The sequence below is a fragment of the Rhinopithecus bieti genome, unplaced genomic scaffold (assembly GCF_001698545.2).
Source record: "Rhinopithecus bieti isolate Rb0 unplaced genomic scaffold, ASM169854v2 scaffold_13742, whole genome shotgun sequence".
In the NCBI taxonomy this organism is placed as follows: domain Eukaryota; kingdom Metazoa; phylum Chordata; class Mammalia; order Primates; family Cercopithecidae; genus Rhinopithecus; species Rhinopithecus bieti.
This window is the reverse complement of record NW_016807807.1, coordinates 393617-401051: the sequence shown is the minus strand read 5'-3', so window position 1 is coordinate 401051 and position 7435 is coordinate 393617.

Here is a 7435-nt window from a genome sequence, read left to right as displayed (position 1 = left end):
ACATATTTGCCATTCACATGTCTTCTTTGGTGAAGCATATGTTCAAATCTTTTGCTTCTTTTAAATTGTAAGGGAATTTATATCCTCAAATCTTTTATTCTGTTGAAAAGCAATTCTACTCTTCAGTATTGGTAACAAAAGTCTTGATGTTTCAGTGGCTACTAGCATAAGTCTTTTCTGTCTCGTGCTGCCTGTCTGTTGTGGGTCACCTGAGATCTGTTCATGATCCCTTAGTCCAGGCTTTTCACTGTGAAACCCAGCCTGGCACCCTGCCCCATCTGGAGTCTTGTTGGTTGGCATGGTAAAGGTAAGTCACGCTCTAACTCTTAACATTTCTACCCATGAGAAATACATGTAACTTCATCTTATATTTAATTAGCCAAGCAGGCCATCTGGCATGTCTTAGCTTCAGAGGTGGGGACGTCCAATCTTTCCATGTCCCTAGGAGAAGAATGTAGCCATAGTGACAACAGCAACATTGTTACTAACAATAAGGTATCTAGGCAGTTCTCATGTATGTCATATTCTCTTACCATTTCTTTTCAATTAAATTTCTAAAGTATACCTGTAATCTCAGCACTTTGGGAGGCTGAGGTGGGCACATCACTTAAGGCCAGGAGTTTGGGATCAGCTTGGCCAACATGGCAAAACCCCATCTCTGCTAGAACACAAAATTAGCTGGGCTTGGTGGCACACACCTGTAATCCCAGCTACTCAGGAGGCTGAGACAAGAGAATCACTTGAGCCTGGGAGGCAGAGGTTTCAGTGAACCAAGATCATGCCACTGCACTCCAGGCTGGGTGAGAGTAAAACACTGTCTCAAAAAATTTTTTTTTTCTAAAATGTAAAAGCACTACTAAAAGAAGATATCTTTTAAGGGGAGGCTCACTGACTTATGTATTTCATAAATCAATGTAGAAAATGTGGGGCCTGATGTTTATTTTCCAAGTAAGGATATTTCCAAAAAAAGTTACAATCACACTTCCATTTCATTAAGAAGGATATTTTACATCAAGTGTGAGAGCATAATCTCAGAGTAAAAGAAAATTGAATGTACCTAGCTCTATGAAAACTTGTATTATCCTTAACTTTTACATCTCATTAGTAACTCATACCATTGTAAGGATGACATTTGGGATTTCTTAGTAGTGGATTCTGCATTAGGAATTACAGGGAAATGGTCGGGTATGTATCCAGGATCAGGAATGACTGTGCCATGATCAAATTAGGGCCTCATGGAGGTTTAGAAAGGCCATTAGAGAGAAAACTAATGCATATTTCTTTTACTTTAGGTTATTATTTTAAAAGTGTTACAAGGAACCACATGGGTTATTAATTGCATTGAAAACAAAATGTTCTTTGGCTGCATTGTAACTGGTCAGTGTGAGTGATGAGGTAGTCTTTATCACTTGTCTTGACTTTTATCTAGCTTTACTTTTCAGAGCCCTGCAGAAAGTACAATAGCAGTCAAACTTTTCATAGTCATTTAATTGCTCATTCTGAAACACTATGAAGTGACTTTTCCAGCCTCCAACAGTACTTAAAATGTAGCAACAAAAAATACTTTACCATAAAATACATGTATAGTGACTGGGCGCAGTGGCTCACGCCTGTAATCCCAGTACTTTGGGAGGCCGAGGTGGGCGGATCACAAGGTCAGGAGATCAAGACCATCCTGGCTAACACGGTGAAACCCTGTCTCTACTAAAATACAAAAGAAATTAGCTGGGCGTGGTGGTGGGCGCCTGTAGTTCTAGCTACTTGGGAGGCTGAGGCAGGAGAATGGCGTGAACTCAGGAGGCGGAGCTTGCAGTGAGCTGAGATCACACCACTGCACTCCAGCCTGGGCAACAGAGCGAGTCTCCGTCTCAAAACAAACAAACAAAAAAGCAAACAAAAAAAAAAATAAAAAAAACATGCGTAGAAAACATGAAGAATGTATGCTAAAACGTTAAAGCTATCTCTAGAAGATGGGATGACATTTAACTTAATATCTGGAATCTTCAATAAGTATATATTATTTTGTAATATGAAAGTTATTTAAAATTAGAACAGTTTATAATTTAAATATCATGGGAAACTTTTTTGGAGATTCAAAGTGTCTCAAAGTTGGTTTTCTTCTAACATCTTAGTGAGAAATGAATTATTATTAGGTTCCTATAATCCATCAGGAAACATGGGCTAGGAAAATTCTGTAATTTTGGTCTGGACAAATGAATGAGAGATCAGAAGAGTGTGGTGTTCGGATTCCTACCTCTGTGTTAATTGTATCTCTTTGAGGAGGGGTTGCAATGTTGCAGGCGTCATCCTAAACTCTTTACATGTAATAATTCATTTACTGTCCACAACATTTACTTGAAGTGGATACTAATATTTTCCCATTTTATGTAAGATACAACAGAAGAACAGAGAGGTTGAGTAACTTGTCCAAGGTAGTACACCCCATCGGTGGCAGCACTGGTATTTGAATGCAGGAAATTTGGCCACTGCCCTAAGTATCAGCAGCTGCCTTTCACAAAGATTCTTACTTCTTAATTTGAACTCTGTAATGATGAAGGATGCACACAAATGACGTGTATGCTAAATGCTGACAGAATGACAGATATGTTATAATATCACGGAGTCCACCTGTAACAGTTTTATAACCATTTTATTGAGAGCCCTAGGCCTGCAGGTATTGTCTTCCAGAGGTTACTGTGCATTGGGACGGGAAGAGGAACAGGGCGGGGAATGGGAGAGGGATAGTGTCATTGGGTAAGGTCATATACTTAATATTATTATTTACTGTTTATTACATGAGGTTCAATTATTTGTTCACATTGCTTCCTCGCACCACTATGTCAAAATCTTCACAAGGGCAACCACAATGATTTATTTCTTTCTGCTTCATCATTACCTTAGAATATACTTGATACATAGTAGATAATATGGTTAAGAATAAATGAAGGAATGAGTTACATTCATACCTTTCTATCCTGTTGCCCTCAAAACAAAGCATACTAAATGTAACGCCCCAGGTGTTACATTTAGTATGTAATGTAATAGGTGACTCATCTCAAGCTTATGCTATACCAATATTTATTTTACAAACTGCTCTTCAAAGTAAAATCATTTTTAAACAAATAGAACCCCTTCTTCCTCTGCTCTTCAGCCCCATCTTCAGAGGTACTGGAAGTGCAGACAACTGTGGCTGGAGCCATTGTCTGATTCTTTAGTTCAGACAAAATTTCCATCACCACTGATGTTCTGAAGTATAATTTTAAAATCTATACCTTCTCCCTGAACATTTAATCTGGAGGGAAAGTAATGTGAAGAAGAGATTGAATTGGCCGTATTTTTTTTTTTTTTTTTTTTTTGAGACGGAGTCTCACTCTGTCGCCCGGGCTGGAGTGCAGTGGCCCGATCTCAGCTCACTGCAAGCTCCGCCTCCTGGGTTCACGCCATTCTCCTGCCTCAGCCTCCCGAGTAGCTGGGACTACAGGCGCCCGCCACCGCGCCCGGCTAGTTTTTTGTATTTTTTTGTAGAGATGGGGTTTCACCATGTTAGCCAGAATGGTCTCGATCTCCTGACCTCGTGATCCGCCCGTCTCGGCCTGCCAAAGTGCTGGGATTACAGGCTTGAGCCACCGCGCCCGGCCATGGCCGTATTTATTTCAGACATACTCAATATTGCCCTAGGAGCTTCCAGCTTCTCTTGTTATTGAAGAATTTATAAGCCAGGTAATTGAGAATTGGTTGTTATATTAAAAGAAAAAAGCAAGATGTAAAGATCCATGTGTTGTGATCTCACTTATGTGAAAAATACATAAAATGCTGAAAGGAAATGTACAAATAGAACATCTCTGGGTGCAGTTAGAGGTGATTTTACATTTTAATAAATAATCATGGATTCATTATAAATTTGGGGAGAATTAAGCTTCTGATGTCATCTACTGCCACCTCCTTACTAATGTGCCAGGTGATGTTCAAGACAGAGTTTTTCATTACGGAAAGAAACAAAAGAACTTCCCATCACATCCTTTGCACAGGACTTTCAGTTGGAGCTTTGTTTGTGAAATATCTTTATACCAAAGCCCCTGTCCTGTTCCCTAGGAAGACCACTGCTATTGCCTGCAGACTAACCTTTCTGTCATTCATTCATCAACACTTCGTGTGTACCTGATGTATGTACGGCATGTACAGAGCAAATGCTACTGTACTTTTTCACTTGATTCAAAATGGAAGACATCTGGAGAGCATCACCTACTGTACATTGCTTGCCGTTGCTGGGAAAGGATGCTTCAGAGTGTTCATGGTCCTAGTTCAGGAAGTACATTATTCATCCTGTGATTATGGCAAAAAGATACAATATCATCATTGACATTTCTTATCTCATAAACTAGCTGGAATACATTTTTAAAAATAGAGCAAGAGACTGTAAAATGGAAAAAGATATGTATGAAATGGCATATTTTATAGGCTTTGTGTGTTTTGAGGGCAACAGGATAGAAAGGTATGAATGTAGAATGTAACTCATTCCTTCATTTATACCTAACCATATTGTTTACTATGTACCAAGTATATTCTAAGGTAATGAGGAAGCAGAAATAAATAAATCATAGTGGTTGCCCTTGTGAAGATTGTGACAGAGCGGTGGGAGGCAGCAATGTAAATAAATAATGGAACCTCATGTAATAAATAGTAAATAATTATATTAAGTATATGGTCTTACCCAATGACATCGAATTACCACAATGCAAAGAATTTCTGGTGCTCTCACCTTAAATTACTTGGTAAATATGGTATCAACTCAAAATAAGAGGCATATATGGTTTAGAGAAAGCACTTTGTAAATTCAGAATTTGTGAAGTATACAATTCTAATTGTTACACTAAGAAGGACATGACAAAAAAATAATGGGAAGTGTGCTGTAGATTTTTTCCTGGGAATGGGAATGGATATTTCATTCTCCTGCATGTTGGGAAAGTTTTAAAACAATTGATTTTAGATTGCTTCAGAAAGAATCAAGCTCTAATCTAACTTTTGGGGCAATGGTTGCCACATGTTAGGTCAAAAAGTAGACTATTAATGTGATCACTCAGGCGATCAAAGGGACTATGCTGGCCTGTTGGAACTGGTGTGCAAGATCGACGTCCTGGGGAGAGGCGATGTTTAAATTTGTACCAGCTGGCTGGGCGCAGTGGTTCATTTCTATAATCCCAGCACTTTGGTTTGCTGAGGCAGGCAGATCACCTGAGGTCAGGAGTTCAAGACCAGCCTGACCAACGTGGTGAAGCCCATCTCTACTAAAAATACAAAAATTAGCTGGGCATGATGGTACACTCCTGTAATCCCAGCTGCTCTGGAGGCTGAGACAGGAGAATTGCTTGAACTCAGGAGGCAGAGGTTCCAGTGAGCTGAGAGTGTGCCACTGCACACCAGCCTGGGCGACAGAGCAAGACTTCATCTCAAAAACAAAACAAAACAAAACAAACAAAAAAACACGTGTACCACAGTGTACCATGGACACTGTGATATTTGCCTATGTTCTAGATCTTTCTTTGTTTAAATTCCACGTCCGTATAGAAAGACATGCCAAAAATAATACAGCAGCTACTATAGTGACTGAGATCCTGATTTGCTTCCTGACATATGCTGTTGACATATGCTTCCTGACAATGTTTATGCATTTCTGACATTCGTTGCATTTTTTCTTTTGGAATGTTATTTATAGGAAATTACAGCAGATACATAAGAGAAAAATGAGAAGTTTCCCATTTGTTTTCATCACCCCTTTTCCTGATTATTTTTAAGGGTGAAGATATAATATTTACTAGTTCCAGTGCAAATAAACTGCTCACTGCTCTGGAAGAATTCCAGATGTACTCTACTACATGATGATTCTGTGTGTTGTACTTGAAACTAATGTTGTACTTGGTAAGTGGCAGGAAGTCAAGGCTGAAGTTAAACTTTGTTGTCTACCAGCTGAACTCCCCAGCCTTGGCATGCTTTTTACAACTCATACTGTTCTTTTCAAGGTGTTCTTTATTTGAGGTTCTCATTTTCAACTTTATGGTCTTCTGCTCTTTGAACGTGGCAAACCATTGCTGTTTGTATATGGAGGATGCCCAGGCTGAAGATTCCAGGGATGACAGATCATTGATGATGTGACCTAATCTGATTTGCCTCACCAACGAAATGCTTTTCCTTCTTTGGTTTTACGGAAGACAGTGTCCTCAAAAAAATTAAATGCATCTGGGAAACCTGGCATCTTCTTCACTTAGAGGCAAGGATTAATGATTTATTTCAAGACAACACTAGAAGAAAGAACTGCATTGTTTCCTTACATTACAAGTGGGTTAGAACATAGAGGAGTTGCTGCGTGAGATTTTACAGTGTTTTCCGAAAAGTTCCTCACAAGTGAGTCACCAACTTGTTTAGAATCCATTTAAGACACACTTTGCACCTTTCTAAAAAAAAAATTGAATTGAGTCATAGCTCTCTACTGATGTGTCAGAGCCACAAATTGTTTTCTTATTTTTTTCTTTTTTTTTTTTTTATTATACTTTAAGTTCCAGGGTACATGTACACAACGTGCAGGTTTGCTACATAGGTATACATGTGCCATGTTGGTGTGCTGCACCCATCAACTTGTCAGCACCCATCAACTCGTCCTTTACATCAGTTATAACTCTCAATGCCATCCCTTCCCCCTCCCCCCTCTGGTGTGTGATGTTCCCCTTCCTGTGTCCAAGTGATCTCATTGTTCAGTTCCCACCTATGAGTGAGAACATGCGGTGTTTGGTTTTCTGTTCTTGCGAAAGTTTGCTGAGAATGATGGTTTCCAGCTGCACCCATGTCTCTACAAAGGACACGAACTCATCCTTATTTATGGCTGCATAGTATTCCATGGTGTATATGTGCCACATTTTCTTAATCCAGTCTGTTACTAATGGACATTTGGGTTGATTCCAAGTCTTCGCTATTGTGAATAGTGCCACAATAAACATACGTGTGCATGTGTCTTTATAGCAGCATGATATATAATCTTTTGGGTATATACCCAGTAATGCGATGACTGGGTCATATTGTATTTCTAGTTCTAGATCCTTGAGGAATCGCCATACTGTTTTCCACAATGGTTCAACTAGTTTACAATCCCACCAACAGTGTAAAAGTGTGCCTGACTTTTTATTTTTGAGACAGAGTCTTGCTCTGTCACCCGGGCTGGAGTGCAGTGGCCAGATCTCAGCTCACTGCAAGCTCCGCCTCCCAGGTCTACACCATTCTTCTGCCTCAGCCTCCTGAGTAGCTGGGACTATAGGCACCTGCCACCTTGCCCGGCTAGTTTTTTGTATTTTTTAGTAGAGACGGGGTTTCACCGTGTTAGCCAGGATGGTCTCGATCTCCTGACCTCATGATCCGCCCGTCTCGGCCTCCCAAAGTGCTGGGATTA